The sequence below is a fragment of the Tupaia chinensis genome, unplaced genomic scaffold (genome assembly GCF_000334495.1).
Source record: "Tupaia chinensis unplaced genomic scaffold, TupChi_1.0 Scaffold143796_1, whole genome shotgun sequence".
Lineage (NCBI taxonomy): Eukaryota > Metazoa > Chordata > Mammalia > Scandentia > Tupaiidae > Tupaia > Tupaia belangeri.
Window position 1 is genome coordinate 2,982,141 of NW_006203646.1, and position 18,238 is coordinate 3,000,378.

Genomic DNA, 18,238 nt, shown 5'->3' on the forward strand with positions numbered 1-18,238 from the left:
GAAGCTTACGGAGGCTATAAGTGACTTGTACAAAGCCTGCCCCTGGTTTGTAGAAAAACTGACATTTAGATCCAGGTAGTTCATGTTCTAAACCACTATTCTTCACTATCTCCTTTGAATATGGCCCAAGATCATCCTCTAGTTCTGCGATCTATAACATCAAAGTGCTGCTGATAACCTTTGGTGTTGTTTAATACCTGAAGCTGCCAACTAGATTCTCTCACTTGGAACTCCTGGTTTCTTCCTGGTGTTTCCTTTTCATTTATTTTGGTGGGTTTCATTGAAGCTGCATACAGCAGAAGTACAGCTGAACATTTGTGGTTTAGGAATTTTCCCTTTGTCGTGAGCTTTCAGTCATGGTTGATGGGCCTTTGTATTTTTTGCTTCCCCGATGGAGCAGCTATCTAATTCAACTGACAAGGTTTTTTCTCTCTGTCTCTGTCTCTGATACTTCCATGAGATGATAGTATAATTAGAGCACAATAAAAGGGAATATCTGTGGCCTCTGGTTGATTTTTGATATTCTAGTAGAAAACATCCTCAATCCTTCATGTTCTCTTGCATATATTTTCCAGAGGGCTCCATGTTGAGCCAGGTTTTATTGAGTGGTCTTTGTTTTTATGAGGGCGAGTAAGTGGCAATAGCGCACTGTTTTGAATGGACCAAGTAGGCAGAAACCATAGGGCAGAAGGATTATGTGCTTTGCTCTTGGTTTTTATTACCTGGATCTCCATCATGAGTCTTGGGGTGGATCGAAATCCTATATTGAGGCCAAAAGTGAAAGGAAAACTAGGACAAAGGAATCTGCAGGGCAAGGGGCGGGGCTTGCTTAGCAAGAGCAATGGAAAACGACGACAATGAAGTGGCTTGTAGCTTGCTGCCTAATACGTGTAAAGCGTTGGTACAGGCAAGATGGAGTTAATTCAATAAAATAAATATAAAATACTCTCTCCTCTGTCAGGCTGCGCTGGAAGCAGGTCAGGGGTCACTGAGCCGCTTCACTGGAGCACTAATCGATTTGCTGTCAAGGTGGCCTGCTGGGGTTTCAAGCGGGAGAGGAATTGAGAGGCGCTCTGGCCCAATTTCCATAATTGCTCACTGCCTTTAGTGTACAACCTTTTATGAAACACAAAAAATATATCATGGAATTGTATTGATTAGCCATTGGGCTGAATAATTCACTTAGTATTTATTACCTGACCCCAAGAGGTTAAATAAATCCACTATCTAACTTGGGTTTGTGAGAAATATTACTTATTCATTGAAATGTGGGCTGATTATTGCACAATAGGCCTGTATCTTTGTTTCTTGATTTTGCAATCAAGATGAACCCTTATTGCATTTTGGGACCAACAAGTCAACAAAAGAAAGCAGAGTTTAAACGCTCTCCAAAATAAGCCCAATCATTTTGAAGCATTTTTTTTCTTTTTTCTTTTCTTTTCTTTTTTTTTTTTTTTCGAGTGGTTAAGTTTTAGTCATTGAACTCCAGTTTTTAAATGGCCTCAAACAAACCTTATGAGCGCTGACAAAATACAGACATAAGCCTAATTTTTGCTGTAAACATTACGTTTTATAACAACAGACTAATGAATAGTGATGACATCCAAATTCATTTTTATTACACCATTTTTGGAAGGCTTATCCTATTACACTAAACACCCCTAAATTAAATGTTCCAGGAAACAAAGGGGTGTCCTGAGTGGGTGAGTAGCAAGAAGACGCTTCTGGTTCTTAAAAAATGAATTGGGACTGGCAGGTGGTACAGTGGTTAAGGGTGTTGGACTCCCACATGGCACACTGCGGTTCGAGTCCTAGACCTGGTGGCTTTCTTTCTCACTTTCTTTCTCTCTCATTCTGTTCTCCTTTGGTCAAATTAAAATAAAAAAATAGATAAATGAAATTAAGTAATTCTTTAAAAAAAGAATCAATAATAGACAGTTGACTGATAGTTATTCCAAAAATGATCATTTAAGTAACTTAAAAATATGATGGAATTTTAATCTGTGGAACATTTTATGCATTTGTAAACTTTGGGGGCAGTCATTAATTATTTACTGGCCAATGGCATTTACACATTTCTGTAACTCTGACTGAACAGTAAATCCATTTTGATGTGCTATACATCCCAGCCACAACTACCTGACATTCAAATCTAATTATGTTCTCAGCTGCCATGAGCGCTCCCTGTCAAGATACAACCCTCCCATACCCGTAGTCCTCCCTCCAAAAAATCCGTTTTTAACTTTTGTGTAAAGTCTTTCTTTAGTTTCCTGTCTGCATCCTCCAGCATCTCAAAGCATTGTTTTTGAAGTTTAGTGGAATTTGTTGTAGGTCAAGAAAAGGAAGCCATGTGAAGCTCTATTTTTTTTTTTTCCCCTCTCCCTTCAATGAAAGGGAAAGGAAAAAAAAAATCATTGGAGTTCAGTGCTCACTTGTTTGTTGACCATTTAACATTTCTGTATCCAGGATCTTAACCTACGATTAACGATAGGAAAAGCCAGGACTCTGGTGTTAAACTCAGAATCTGCTTTTCCTGAGCTGCTGGGCTGGAAGGAAGAGACGGCTGCAGAGCAGGGTAAACGTGTACAGAACTTCCTAAAGCATTTTCAGGTGTACCCACTTCCCGGCTTCTGTGTGCCTGCTGCTGGGAATTTGGGCATCCCATTTCATTTTTGTGTTTCATGTTACAATGATTTGTTGATTACTGCTTTGGAACTTTTCAAGTTTGGGTTTTGATGTTTGGTTTCTATATTTAGTTTGGGGGTGGGGGCGGATGTGGGAGGGTGGAGGAGGTAGAGGAGGGAAAAAGAGAATAGAAGATGTGAGTTTTAAAAAATGATGTTTTAAGTCTTGCTTTCCTTCCCCTCCCTGCTGTCTGTGTGGGGTTCAGTTAAATGAAGAACATAGTTAACAAAATGACTTGAGAGCTCTTGATAGCCTCTTGAGATAATTTGGTTGTAAGCACTGAACAAAATGCATTCTCTGGATAGACTCATTTCAAGTGCTAATAGTGAATGTTAAATTTTGACAGAAGCCAATGTCATAATACTGTTCATGACAATTCCAAAATAAATATTAGTGAGATGCTTTAAACGGAGAGGGTGTTCAAGAGAGATAGACAGACTGTTTGTGTTTCCATTGAATTTTTCTACAGTTCAGCCTGGGTTTTACCATAAGGCACAGAAGTTGCTCATGCTTAAGAATAATAAGATCTGATGAAGAGGTTAGAAAAATCACTGTTTGATGCCAGCTTTATGTAACAGTCCAAGGAGTGGAATGAAGAGCTGATCAAGTAACCAGTGGTATGTCTTGCTTTCTAAATAAAAGGGAAATTCCTTTCTAGAAAATAAATATAGTGAAAAGAGTCTAGACTTTGGAATCAGAAGGCCCTGGGTTTGAATCCTGGCTACTACTTGTACCTGGGCAAATTAGTTAATTTACTCTGTTTCTTAAATTTCTGTAGTGGGGATAATTGTACCCACTAATAAGAGTTGTGGCCTGAGGGTTCAGGATTCAGGATTATAGGAGATGGTTCTGACTTCTGATTAATGTATAAATACATGGTAGTCGTACTATTATTATTATTTGAAAAATTAAACAGGGATACTTAGTACATTCACTGAAGGGACATTTTGGTACCTCTCTTGGGGGAGTTACTAAACCAAAAACAATTTACGTATTCCAGATCATCCTACACATGTATTCACCCAGTACCCCGAAAGGAAAATCTAATTTCACATTTGAAAATGTTTTGTTCTGTTTTGACCACTCAAATTCCTTCAAAGAAGGATGGCAGACTTTCAACTGCACCCACAAAGATGGCGATTTTGTTTTTTACTTTAACTAAAAGTGGCCAAGATTTCCCAACTGTTCTATTTTTACGAATTTTAAAAGTTTCATTGCTGGGTCAGAGTTAGGGCCTGTGTGGGAAACGGCGGTTTTTGCCAGCAGCCCAGCAGGATCCCCGCTGTGTTGTGGTTTCCATGTATTTTTACATTCCATGCATTGCTGAGCTGTACATAGGAGGGAGCGCTAAATCTCCGGTGCTTTACGCGAGTTGGCGACCTTTAGGTTTGGGCTTCGGAGTGAATGCATAATGTGAAATCTGGAGGTGTTATGCTAGCAACTGGGCCATAGGTTTTTGCCTTCTCCTCTGCTCCCAGCTCCACCCTTCACTTCCCCAGTAGAAGTCAAAGGTAAGCTTTATATAGCACAGGAAACATTTGGAACTGCTAATAAACAAACTTTCGAAATGAGGCTTTTATTGCTGGATGCACGTACCCATATTTAGGTATTAAGGAAAGCCTGGTTGATGTGGAGGCGAGGAAGGAGTTACTGCTTCCCCTAAATGCAAGGGGGACAGATGTATGTGTTAGTGGGTTCTGGGCATGCTATTGGAGAACTCCACATACATGGTGCTTTTCTGGTCAGTGGTCCTTTCTGTCCATTTCTGCAGTGCCAACCCTTGTTCAGTCCCCTGCTCTCTTCTTCACTCCTACCTGGTCTTTCGGGCTCTGCTCTTTTGCACACCCCATGGCCTCTACCCAGTCCACAGGGCATACCACAGCCATGTTGGGCTCCATGAAGTCCAGTTCTCAGCATGTTGCTCACTCACTTGCATTCGCTGGAAACTCATCTGCCTCTCAGGTAACATCTAAATGATTTGTTCTGTGGGTTCAAACCATCTGTTCAGCCTCATAGTCCTCTAATGTCCTCCAGGTGCCTCATGCTTCTGCAGTTCAAACTTGGTCCTTTATTTACAGACACATTTGTACGTGCCCATCTCCCAGTTCTGGCTCCCTCATTCCTTCAGCCTGGCTGCCTTTCTCACATGGCCCCCTGCCCATGTCAAATCCTGTTGACCTTCGAGGGTCTACACAGATTCTGCCATCTGCAGTAGGACACCTTTCTCTAGTCCCTCAAGAAGAACTCCATCCTGACTCTCTCTAGTGCTTTATTCATGATTCGATTTTAACTGAAAAATCTCTCTATCCAACAAATACTGGGTTGAAAAAGTCATGACACATTTTTGAGTGAAAAAACTGAAAAAATATATCATGACTTTTCCAACAACTCGTTATTTTGGAGTATGTCTTCTATATTGGCTTGCTTGATGTTGGGATGTAGAGATAAATAACAATACACAATCCCTTGTATCTTATTATTTTTAAACATTTTTAAAAAGCTATAAAGTACTTTGAGTACATTACAGAAAGGTTGGCAAAGAAAAAACCCACTATGCGACCATACCTGTCATATTGCATTTTTAATTCATATGCACTTTTATATTTTTAATTTTTAAAAACAGTTTCTTTTTTTAATTCATGATAGTGCACATGCATAGATGAGAGAGAGAGAGAGAGAGAGAGGAAAAGAGAGAGAAACGCCCTCCATGGGGACTGGTCACCCCACAGTCTCTTCTTCTAGTCCTCTAAACTGATCTCGGGCTGATTTTGGGCACTTGCTCGCATGCCTCATGTGTTTCAGGCTGACCAGGCTGGAGTTTTGATCTCCGATTGCCGTGTGGACTCTGGCTGCTCCTGAGCGGTGGTGACCACAGAGTCAGCTCTCTTTCTCACTTTTAAACAGTTAAGATTGGGGAGGGCCCCATCCTTCTGCTTTGGGAACTTGCTATTCCTTCTTTCTAGGACTTTTCCTGCAGAACATTCAGGCAGGCTCCTGGTCTTTTTAGCTCAATTGTCACCTTCTCAGAGAAGCCTCGCTGACCTTCCATTGGTCATTTAACTAATATGTGTTGAGTCCATACTGCGTGCCGGGCTCTGTACCTGGTATAGGAGATAGAGCAGTGAACAAAACAGATGAGGCCTCTGCTCTTCAGGAAATATCTTACTCTTGTTCCCTTAATGGTAAGACTCTCACCTCCACCTGTAGAGTGGCACTTCCATGCGAACAGGCATCTCATACTTGTCACTCACCATTACATCCCAGCCCTATGTGTGCTAAATAAATGTGTGTTGAATGAATACATGTTTCAAACACCCTCCTCCAGTCTTGTCTCCACTTCCATTGCTTGGACTATTGATGGTATCTTTTTCAGAAACTGAGACTTTCTTAGCCTAGCTGCTTATATCGGTTGGTATTTCTCTCTCTACCTTGTTGGCAAATTCCTGGGTAGACTGCAAGTAAGGATTAATCCTCTCTCCCACCCCCATCCCCACCCTCAATCCTGGGTCCTCCTGTTCTACCACCGTGCCTCCCACTAGGTTTGGCCCAGAGGATGGATTCTTCCTTTCGCACAAGCCTGGCTCCCATTCGTGTTAATGAGGATGATGCTCTCTCATCTAGAGCCTGCTGGGATTTTTTTTCAAGCACTATCTACACACTTAAAATAGAGACTCTTCAGAAAGTAGGAAGCAGTTGCACAAAGCCCCAACTCCAACCTGCTTTTAATAATAGAAACCCGTATTTGCCAAGTCCTTGTCTTTTTCTTTTCTTTTTTTTTTTTTCCCTTGCAAGCTTTCTTTAGAAAAGGAATAGGCTAAAGTTCATTCTTCCCAAAGAGAGTAAATGAAAGATCCATACAAGCTGGGGGAACCCTGGGCATGACCACCTTCCATGTAGTTGGTACAACTTGGGAGCTACAGAGATCTACACACCATTCAGCTGTGCTCTACCTGCTGAAACAACTGTTGTGTGAAGGCTGGAAAATTAGGACTAGAGGGGCAGGAACAAGACCAGTACATTCTTGTTTTAGTTCAGCAAGGTTTTATCAAATGCCAGCTACATGCTAGGCACAGTGCTAAGTGGGGGAGAGGCGACTGTGGGAACGTGTAAGCTAGGATCACCTGAATGCGAATCGCCTCAGTCAAATGAAGATTTCTGTGCCTAAGCCAGAGCAAACTTTTTGGGGACAGGTGACAGGGAATTTGCATTGGAAATAAGCTCCCCTTAGATTCTTTTGCATTTTTAAGTCTGAAAAACCCAAGTCTGATAGTGTGGGGAAGAATGCCAGTAACTAATGATTGAGTGTTGAATGGTGAGCAAGGTGCAGGAAGGCGTATATTAGGGCAGTCTAACCTGAGCTTAAGCAGGATCTGGGAAGGTTCCCTGAACAAGTGGTATTTCAGGGGTGACTTGCAGAGAAGGGGTTGGCTGGGAGGAGGGGGGTCTAGGCTTGGTCTAGGAAAAACCATAGATTAATGGGAGCAAGAATTTAGTATCTCTTTTGGTCACTAGGGCAGACTAGCATAGTGCCCGTGTATCTACCTACAGGAAGCAATAGAAATAGTTTGCAAGTAGGGATCTTTCACTCATGAAAAGAATCAGTCTGTACAGACAGTGGTACTGACTCGGATGAAATACTGGACATGCACGCTTCTTTCTTTCTTTCTTTCTTTCTTTCTTTCTTTCTTTCTTTCTTTCCTTTTTCTTTTTAGTTTGCTATAGAGTATCTGTGCTTATGACAGAGAGAGAGAGAGAGAGAGAGAGAGAGAGAGAGAGAGAGAGAGAGAGAATAAGAAAGCTCCCCCTCCCCACACTGGGGGATAGCCATACCACAATTTGTTCTCCTCTTGGGATTTAAAGCACACATGCACATGTGTCCAGCATGTTTTTCAAAACACTGGGGCTGGGACTCAAACCATGTAGTTGACCATGTAGGACTCAGCTGACTTGAGCTCTGTGCTACTCACTGGTCCTATCTTTCTATTTTTTTTTTCCAGTTTATTTATTTCCTTAGAGAGAGAGAGAAAAAAGAGATACAGTTTCTCTGTCAGGATTTGGTTCCTTGATCCACTCTTCGTCTCAACTAGCCTGGATTCTGGGCATGCACATGCCTGGTGCACTCAGGGCAGTCTCCATATGCAAATCCAGAACCTTCCCATGTGGGTCAGCCTCACAGAGCTTCGTGTTTCACTGTTGCATCACCATCTGGCTCTCTTCTTCCTGTTTTGTCTCAAATGAATCTGGGGCAGCCATGAGAATGTGCACCAAGTGCTCAGATACACGTCCAGGCCCAGAAGAGCCAGCTGGGGAAGGCTAACAGAAATTAGGTATGGCCAAAACCCAATAAAATAGACCCCTGTCTTTCTCTTTCTCTCTTTATTGCCAGAAGGTGTATGTGTTTACTGGACAGAGAGAGAGACACACAGAGAGGGAGAAAGCACCCTGAGTGTCGGTCACACATAGTTCCTTCTCCTCCATTTCTCCATCCCATCTGGATTTTGGGTGCACACACACATACATGTTTGCTGTGTTTTTCAAGCCACTGGGGCTGGTTTAGAACTGTAGCCAGCCATGTGGGGTCTTATTCCCCTAACCACTGTGCTACAGGGCAAGCCTGACCCCATCTCTTCTTTCTCTTCACCCTAGTTCATTGGTTCCCTCCAGTGGGAATTTGTGCTGCAGACAGATGCCAGTTTTTCCCTCTTAGTTTAGAAACACAGGAAAGGGTGGAGTAGCTCAAAAAGGAATATTTGATGGTTAGAACATAAAATGACACTGACTATTTGTGTGTCTGTTATCCATGTTCTTCTGAGGTAGAGGTTCTGAAACCTAGATGCTGGTCTGATGTCATTCATTTCAATATCTAGAATTGCATTTAGCTTAAAGAAAGGTTTGTTTTGAGGGACCAGCAGTTAGTGTAATAGCTATGTCACTGGACTCCCATGTAGTCGACCGCAGTTCAAGTCCCGGACCCGGTAGCTTAAGCTCATGCTGGGGACATATGTGTGCGTGCCCAAGATCCCAAGAGGAGAAAGAAGGTGAAGGGATTGCGGTGTGACCATCCCCCCTGGGGGGTGATTTCTTGCTTTCTGTCTCTCTGTCTCTCTCTGTCTTTCTGGTGAGCACATGTGCCCTATAGCAAAAAAAAAAAAAAAAAATCTCTCAAAAAAAAAAGGTTTGATATGAGAACACATGTGACTTCAAAAGCTTATATTGGGTCATCAGAGAAGTTATGACACATTTTTGCATAGAAAAACAGAAAAATAGGCCATTGATTTTTCAGTTCTGGCTTTTACAGTGCAGTGAGAACTGTGATCTAGCTCCAGGGTCTTTTCTGTGCCACAAAGACCTGTGGCATCTTTGGCATGAGAAGGGTGATGGTGGCCAGCTCAGATGCTCCTGTCTTTGCTGGTAGGAAATGTTATTTTTGCCCTGAGAATTGTTAACTATCACATTTACTTGGCTTGTTAGCACTGACTGGCTTCCCCCTAGAATCTCTTCCTTCTCCTATGGTTTCAAATGTACTTCTACTGATGTGGCTATTTTAAACTATGGATTTCCTGTTGGGGGGATATTTGTATACGACCTGGAATTTTTCTTCCCTAAGTCTACTTTATGAGAACACCCATCTTCATTAACACAGGAGACTGCTCACCAAAATTCTTACTAAATCTGGCTGCAGAATTTGACTTTGTGACCTTTTAGGGTGGTGAACGTCAAAGACTGAGCCCAGGGCAGTGTGAAATAATAAACAACTGGGCTGTAAGATCCAGCTTGACGGGCATCATCTGAAATCACCTCCCTGAATTTATTAGAGTTAATCAATCCAGGCTGAAAATGAAGCTAGGAGATCTCTCCCACCATGTTCTATTTCATTCACACTTACATCAGATAATAGAGCTTTGTGAGTTGTTCCACTGTTGTATTTGGTTGAAACACTTAATGGTGTGGCCAAGTGGATGTTCCTTGGCTATGACTTGAAAGGTGACAAAATGCTGCAGAAGAAAATCACCCCGTTATTTCCCTTGAATTGCTCAGAGCTTTTTCTTTCTCTCTTTCTTTCTTTCTTTCTTTTTTTTTTTCCCCGCAAACATTAAACTTATTCCTCCTATGTGGAGGTATATGTTGGTGGTGACAAAAGTTAGCAGGAATCACATCTCATTTCAAACATCCGGACAGACCTGTAGCGATATATTAAGGGGACGACCCAATTGAAAGAGAACTACCTATAGAAAAATCTTACAGGGTTCAGGCTAGGGCAAGTTGCTTATGACCTCAAAGATTGGAAATAAAAAGGCTGCTATTAGTTCCACGTCGGTTCTCAGAGTGAATGTTGCAGAGTGATGGAGGGTGTTAAGCTGTCAAATACCAGCAAGGGTTAATAAGGTTAAGGAAGAAATAAAAGCTGGTCAACAATAAAGCAGTGTGGATAAATCAGCTCCAATAAATAAAGCATGTCACATCATGTATACACTGTGTAAGAAAACCAAAAATCATAACTCAGGCAGTAGTTTCAGGAATTCTTCAGTGGGACATCCTCAGATTATTTCCTTGGGCATCTTACACGCTCACTTGAACACCTCGGCATCCCCTTTTCCTCTATGGAAGTCCTATAATTGCTTCCCTTGTGGGAGAACAGCAATCAGAGAGTATAAAATATAAGAAGAGCAGAGCCAGTGCAGCTTAGCACCTGATGTCAAAGAAAGGCCGATATAAACCACCACACCAAGGAGGTGATTCACTTTCAGTACCCTTTGACCTCTGCCCTAGAAAGGGAGGTCAGTTAGATGCCTTCTGTGTGGGCTAAGTCTGCTCAGCTAACCAGGGAAATGCAGGGCTTTGGTGGAAAAGGATTTTTCAGAGTATTCTGGACATTTCTTTGCTTCTTGTGAGTAGTGCGAGGTCTTGATGACTCTGCGGCTGAGATGCCTTCACCCTCATAGACACCTGCTGTCGAGCACAGCAAGGCTTAGAATGGGACTCTTGCAGGAAAGGTGACCCTTCTAACCTATGCTGGTGAGTAAGTACCAGGTTCTGGATCAGTTTTAAGTGGTTAGTAGCTGGCCATTCCAGCTGACCAATGAGGCGCACTTTCATTGTTTCACATCTACTTCCAGACCTGTGGTTATCGAGAAAGCGTCTGAATGAGTATATGCTCACGTAGAGGCAATTCTATAAAGCAGGAGTCCAAAGAGTCACGTGATGTATTTGGTTTTTTTTTTTTTTTTTGGAGAGGTTTTCGCTATAGGGCGCGTGCGCTCGCCAGACAGACAGAGACATAGAGACAGAAAGCGAGAAATCACCCCGCAGGGGGGATGGTCACGCCACAATCCCTTCTCCTCCATTCTCCTCTCCGGATCTTGGGCACACACGCACATGCGCCCGGCGTGAGATTTAAGCCACCGGGTCCGAGACGCGAACCGCGGTCGACTACGTGGGAGTCCAGCGACATAGCCATTACGCCAACTGCTGGTTCCCATGTATTTGTTTTTTAAGGAAACACACCCTCACTTGCACATTCAAGTCAGTATTGCTCTGTTGAGAAGCCTGGGCTTATTTCATGACTTTATACCTATTTTCCCCTTCAGCCTGTGGAACGATACTTTGAGTATCCTTGGTAATGGCAAGTCTCCATCTATGGCAGCTGTGGAAGCCAAATGTTAGGAGTCAAGTAGATGGGGGGCCGGCAGGTGACATGGTGGTTAAGAACACTGTACTCCCACGTGGCCAACTACGCTTCGAATCCCAGACCTGGTGGCTTGCTTTCTCGTTTTCTCTCTCTCTCTCTCTCTCTCATGCATGCTCTCTCTCCCTTTCTCTCTCTCTCGCTCTGTCCCTCTCTGATCAAATTTAAATAAGTAAATAAAGTTAAATAAAATAATTCTAAAAATAAAAAAAGGACTCAAGTAGATAGTCCAACTAGAAGATGTTTCTTTGCTGCATTAGATTATAAAGCAGGAGGACTTATTTTCTTGTTTGTTTGTTTGTGTTTAATTTTGCCAGAAAGCCTGTGCACTTGCTGGAGAGAGAAACAGGGAGAAAAAGAGATGGAAAGGGAAAGTACCTCCCTCCGTGATATATAGTCACACTACAATCCCTTCTCCTCCATTACTCCCTCCTTTTGGGATTTTGGGCATACATGCACACACACCGGGTGTGTGTCTCAAGCCACTGGGTTCAAGACTTAAACTGCAAGGTCAGTCATACGGATTTCAATTGCCCCATTATTACGACATGGGCTGGCCCAGTTTTGTTTTTGGTAAAACTGTCAAAGGCTATCCAAAAAGATAGTCCAAAAATATATCAAGCAAGGGCCAATTGGAAACATTGCATAGTTTCTTGAAGGTTTAAGTTCTTATAGGCATAGCCATCAGCCTTATCATTTTAGTCCTGACTTGTCAACTGTTGGGCAGTAACGACTTTGTGCAGATGAAGTTTCTATTCTCAGGAAGTCTTTTAGCAGGCCCTTAGAACTCTAGGAAAAGTACCCGGAGTGTATTCTTCACTTGGATCTTTTGAGCTTTCAGAACTCTTGAAATTCGTTTGTGGAGTAAATACGGATTCTAGGTGCTCAGCATCAGGGATGGTCCAGGTCATGAAGACTTGTCTAAATACTATTGGCTTTTCCATTCTCAGGAAATGAAGTTTTGGCCTTCAACCACTCTTTTCAGCAACAATTTATTATTCCTGTTTGAGTAATCCCTGTAGTGATCTAAAGAAAGAATTTTTTTTTTTTTTGAGAGATTTTCACTGTAGGGCGCGTGCGCTCGCCAGACAGACAGAGACATAGAGACAGAAAGCGAGAAATCACCCCCCAGGGGGGATGGTCACGCCGCAATCCCTTCTCCTCCATTCTCCTCTCGGGATCTTGGGCACGCACGCACACGCGCCCGGCGTGAGTTTTAAGCCACCGGGTCCGGGACGCGAACCGCGGTCGACTACGTGGGAGTCCAGCGACATAGCCATTACGCTAACTGCTGGTTCCCTAAAGAAAGAATTTTGATTCCAAAGAAACTTTGAATGTTTAAGAGAGCATGCATGTTTCTCAAATGTACCCCAACTTCAATTTCCTACTTTTTCTCCCAATTCCACATTTAACCTAAGATGGTTATATTTACACAGCAAGCCCTGATTTTGTTTTATTGTTGTTATTAGCGTCTTTTCTAGAGGGCACATATGTTTGTGCCATGTGTGCATGAGAGAGTGAGAGAGCAAGAGAGAGAACGTGAGGAATCTCTCCCCAGGGGAGATGGCCATGCTGCAGTCCCTTCTATTCCATTCTCCTCTCAGGATTTTGTGTACACATGCACATGTGCCCAGCGTGATTCTCAAGCCACCAGTTCTGGGACTAGAACTGTGCAGCTGACCATGTGAGATTCAACTAGAACTGTGCACCTGGCCATGTGAGATTTAACACCACCTGCTGGCCCAAGTCTGATTATTTTTATGTGGATTGACTCCTGCTAGTGGACCTTCTCTATCATACTATAGATTATTTCATGGTAAGCAATATATTTGAGGCTTTTCTTTTAGGATGCATCTGACTTTTCCTATGAATTTGAACAGAGTGGGTAGAATGAAAATCCACTGATAGAATTTTGTTTTGTGGGGACCAGCAGTTGGTGTAATAGCTATGTTGCTGGACTCCCATGTAGTTGACTGTGGTTCGAGTCCCGGACCCGGTGGCTTAAATTCACGCCGGCTGCGTGTGCATGCATGCCCAAGATCCCGAGAGGAGAATGGAGAAGGGATTGTGGTGTGGTCATCCTCTCTGGAGAGTGATTTCTTGCTTTCTGTCTCTCTGTCTCTCTCTGTCTTTCTGGCAAGCGCACATACCCTATAGCAAAAACCTCTAAAAAAAAAAAGAATTTTGTTTTGTGAGTAAAAGACAAAGTGATGTAAAAATTAAGCAAACATGTTTGTTTTCTATCATTATCTGCATGCTATAAACTATATAAATTTGTAACATGGCCAATATAATGTGTTGGAGGAAGCTTTCTGTGTTCCAAAGGCTAACTCCTTCCTTGGGAGTGTTCTCAGGACACAAAACACAGTGGATTTCAAGGTATCTTCTGAAGTACAAGGACAACGAGAAACTAATGAAAAAAATATGATGTGGGTGTCAGACAGAACTGGCTTTGAATCTCAGTATTTTCTTTTACTTGTATTTTCAGTATTTTATTTTTTTTAAAGAAAGATTTTTAAATAATATCTTATTTAACTTTATTTATTTATTTATTTTAATTTGACCAGAGAGACAGAGGTGGACAGAGAGAGAGAGGGAGAAAGTGAGAAAGCAAGCCACCAGGTCTGGGACTTGAACTGTGGTCGGTCATGTGGGAGTCCAGCGCCCTTAGCCGCCATGCTACCTGTCAGCCCCTATCTTCAGTATTTTCTTTACCCATTGGAAGGCCTTGCTTGGTTTAGTCTGAACTTCATTTCCTTATCTGTACAATGGGCCTAAACGTGTGTAATAGGGTTTTTCGTACTCTATCATAATTGTCAGAGCACGTAATCAATTAGAAGAATCAATGATTCTCTTCCCCCCGCCCCCAAAGCAATTTGCATGAATGAATTGCACAAACTTAGCTTTGTGTTTTGTTAGAAAATTCTGGCACCCGATATAGAAAATAAATGAGTATTTCCTTAAGAGTTCTTTCTGTAAGTGAAGCTCAGCTTTTATTACTGTAAATGGCTCTAAGCTCTCACAATTCCCAAAACAGAGAAACAAGCCCAAGAACTTTGCTATTTTGAAAGGAGAACTGACAAAGCAAGGTTCAAATTCAGGGCCATTTAGAAATATAATTGCTTCATTTCCTAATTCCTTTTCCCATTTTATTTGGTTACTTAAAAAAAAAAATTAAAAATCAAATCCTAAGCAAAAGAGAAACCTTTAAGTGTGAGAGGTTTGTTTGCATGTGTTCTCCCCTCCCTCTGTTGTGTCCATCTGTCTCTCCTTGAATACCATTGAGATGACGAGTCACTTTGAGAAACATGCGACAGATATTGCATTGCTTAGGCAAGTCTTTATCCCAATAACTGAGAACAGACAGAAAAGACTGTTTTTAGTCCCTTTCCTTCGTTATATACAAACTGCGAGGCAGAAAACCTTTTCGCCTGTCCCCTAATCCCTGAACCCATCCTTAATTAGTGTTTTTATGGTTAATCCCTACCATATATCTTTAAGAGTTTCACATGAGCCGGCTCCCTACAAGTTTTATTGCATTCAAAATAGAGGCAAGCTGGCAGTGTGCGATGGTGGGAATATATACAGCCACCAAGAGGGGGCTGGCTGTTGCTCGTAATTGATTGCTCACTGAAGCCTGCCCGCGCACTTTACCCCGAGGCCTGACTTTCCTCCATATGCCTAGTGTCAGGACGTGGAAGCCAGCTGGTCAGTCAGCGCACATCCTGTGGGAAGCGGCAGACACAGGCGGCCGGGTAGCCATCAGCCTCCCTGAGCCCATTTCCTCTGTGTTTTGATAATAGTTCTGTAAGCTTTAATTATGCTGTGTGACAACACATTCATGAACTATCAAAATAAATCCTTTGAGGAGATGGCTGCTAACAAGTTTTGAAGCAACAGTGCTTATTGCAGAGAAGTAAGGAGCGAGGCAATCAGATTTTGCAGGATCCCCCTCGATGTTGAAACCAGATGAAACATTCTCTTTTTTATCGTGCTGACAAATGCCCCTTTTAAAGCTGCGCCCTTAAGAAGTTAACCGAAGACACTGATTGCAACACTCGAGTGTATCCAACACAAGCGCTTTACAATTAGCAGCGGTAATGCGAGCATAAAAGCTGTGCCCCAATATCAGTATATAATCTGAAGGAACACCACAGGGTCCATTAAGGCCATTTACAGTTGAGACTGAGACTAATGGTATTAAATGATTACAGCTATTGCTAAAGGGGCATTCTAAGTGAATCCCTTCCAGCTGGGTTGCTTGTATACGCTCTTTGTCAACAGTGCAGTCCTTCAAGGCTATCCTTATTGTTCATGATGGTTTAGACACGATGCCGTGTGCTTTACTAAAGGTATAAATAACACCCGACAAAAAGACCGGGGAATTAGTGTTTGATTCAACTTGGCAGAGAGTTACATGGAGCTGGGTAGTTCTTGGGCAAACCCTACTTGTCTTTCTGCACACATATGCCTGTGTGCTCACACGCAGGATTGTCTGTGTTCATGAATAGCATGTGGCGGCCCACGGTTGTCTGACTATGGTGCCCAGGGTGACCCTAAGTGAGTTAGCCTTACCTGGGTTGCTCCATGTGGTTATTCTGGTTGGAATTTGGCAGAATTTATGGGGTTAGTGTTAGAGTATCAAAGAGAATTCTGTTTGGAATCTGCTTTTAAGTCATCAAGAGCAATTTATAATTCCCAGCACACATTAGAGTTTCTTTTCTTTCCCTGTGAGTCTGGTTGCCCTTTTTTGGGGTGGGGGGGTGGGGGGTGGGAGATTACCGGAATTTCCCCCAAGGTTGGTAGCATTGTTACTTAAGTTAGTTTAGCTCCCCCAGCACTCAATCAACAATAGGAGACTATGCTCGAGAATAAGTAAGCACTAGGGTCTTCTTTTCAGTTTACTAAAGCAAGGAAGTTGCAAATAGAAATTTGGGAATAAATTCAAAGTTGCTACTGAGCTCAAGTCAGGAACTCAGCACGAATGAAGAGCTTCAGCATTGTCAGGGGTACAGGAGAGAAGGCAGAAGCACACACGTAGGAGCCTGTCTTCTCAAGGAGAGGCCAAGGGCTAGGAAGTGTCCATTGTAAATCAGATCAAGTAAGTTATCATATTTATCAATTGTATATGCATGTTTATTGTTTTTATTTGTAGTTTGCCAGAGTGGGTGTGCCTGGAGAGAGAGAGAGTGAGAAAGCATCCCCATGGGGAATGGTCATGGATGATTCCTTTTTCAGTTTTTTCCTCCTTTTGGGATTTTAGGCATGCACACACACACACACATGCCTGGTGTGTTTTTCTTTTCTTTTTATTTTTTTAAGAGAGATTTTTGTTATAGGGCATGTGTACTCACCAAACAGACAGACAGAGACAGAGAGACAGAAAGTGAGAATTCACCTCCAGGGGGAATGGCCACACCACAATCCCTTCTCTTTCATTCTCCTCTTGGGGTCTTGGGCACGCACACACACACGCCTGGTGTGAGTTTTAAGTGACCAGGTCTGGGACTAAAACCGTGGTCAACTGTGTGGGAGTCCAGCAATGTAACCATTACAACATCTGCTAATCCCATGCCAGGTGTGTTTTTCAAGCCACCAGGTCTAGGACTCAAATTTTGAGGTTGGCCAGGTGGGATCCAGTTGCTTTAACCACCATGTCCCCTGGTGGTCCCTGTTTGTGTACGTTATAAATAACCACACAATGTGTGTCTCCTTCCGGTTGTATAAATTAAATAATTATTGGGTTGATGGGAAAGTGACAATGTATTTTTGCTTACAAAAACATAGAAAAACATGTCATGACTTTTCCGAAAACCTAGTAAGTATGACAAATAATTGTTATCAATTACTTCCATAATTTACCTTGTCAGATATATTTATTGAGCATCTCCTTGGTGACATCCACTGTCTAGATACTTTAGAGAGGGAAAAGACTGTTGTCAGATGTGGCTCTTGCCTCAGGGAGGTCACAAATGAGTCATGAAGGGTAGGTTAACAGAAAAGGTAAACTTGTTCAGAGGTAGATGAGATGGTGCTAGTTAAGAATATGATAAAAGCCTGGGGCCAGCCAGGCCATGTGGTGGTTAAGGTGGCTGAATCCCACATAGCCCAATGCACAGTTTAAGTCCTGGACCTGGCAGCTTAGAAGCTACATCGGTGTGTATGTGTGCATCTCCAAAATTCAAAAAGAGATTGTGGTGTGGCCATTTCCCCCTCTCCCGGGAGGGGTAATTTCTCACTTTCTCTTTTTCTTTCTCTCTCTCTCTCCGGAGAGCACACACACCGTCTAGCAAAAACTAAAAGAAAAAAAGGGTAAAAAAAGAAAAAAAGGTAAGAGTATGGTAAGAGTTTAAAGAAAGGACAAAGTCGGTGAAGTAAATTTGAACAGAGTGTAGAGGAAAGAGGCCTTGAGCTGAGCATAGAATCACAGTGAGGAGGTGGTGAGGAGAGAATGGAGGAACTCACTCTCTCGATTGAGGCTGAGGGCCTAGAGAGATTGAGCATGTGGGTTTGGGGGGCACCGTGGAGGCCTGCTGGGTTAAGGCAGAATCATATTCCTGCCAAGTACCGTGTTAGGCTCTGGGCATACAGATGGATAATACGTTGTCCTACCCTCAGGGAACTTAAAGCCTAGTATAGTCATATTCAGCCTATGTGCCTATCCACTGAAATAAAAATTTATTTGTACCTAATTCAAGGAACTTGTGGACTTTTGAAGCCATCATAACTGGTGCCTTATGGGAATTATGGGCCATAAGTTTAAGATGGGCTGGTTTGTAGGGGTGAGACGGGGAGACAGAAAATCATGGCAGAGGAGCTTGATTGGCGTGGAAGGCAACAGGAAGCCTTTGAAAAGACCTATAGAGA

At 42.6% G+C, this 18,238-nt stretch overlaps 1 protein-coding gene across 5 annotated transcripts in view; it reads left to right on the top strand.

Annotated features, from left to right (window-relative positions):
* Window positions 1–18,238, top strand: part of EBF1 (EBF transcription factor 1) — a 464,386-nt gene that overhangs the window by 78,940 nt on the left and 367,208 nt on the right. The window lies entirely within an intron of this gene.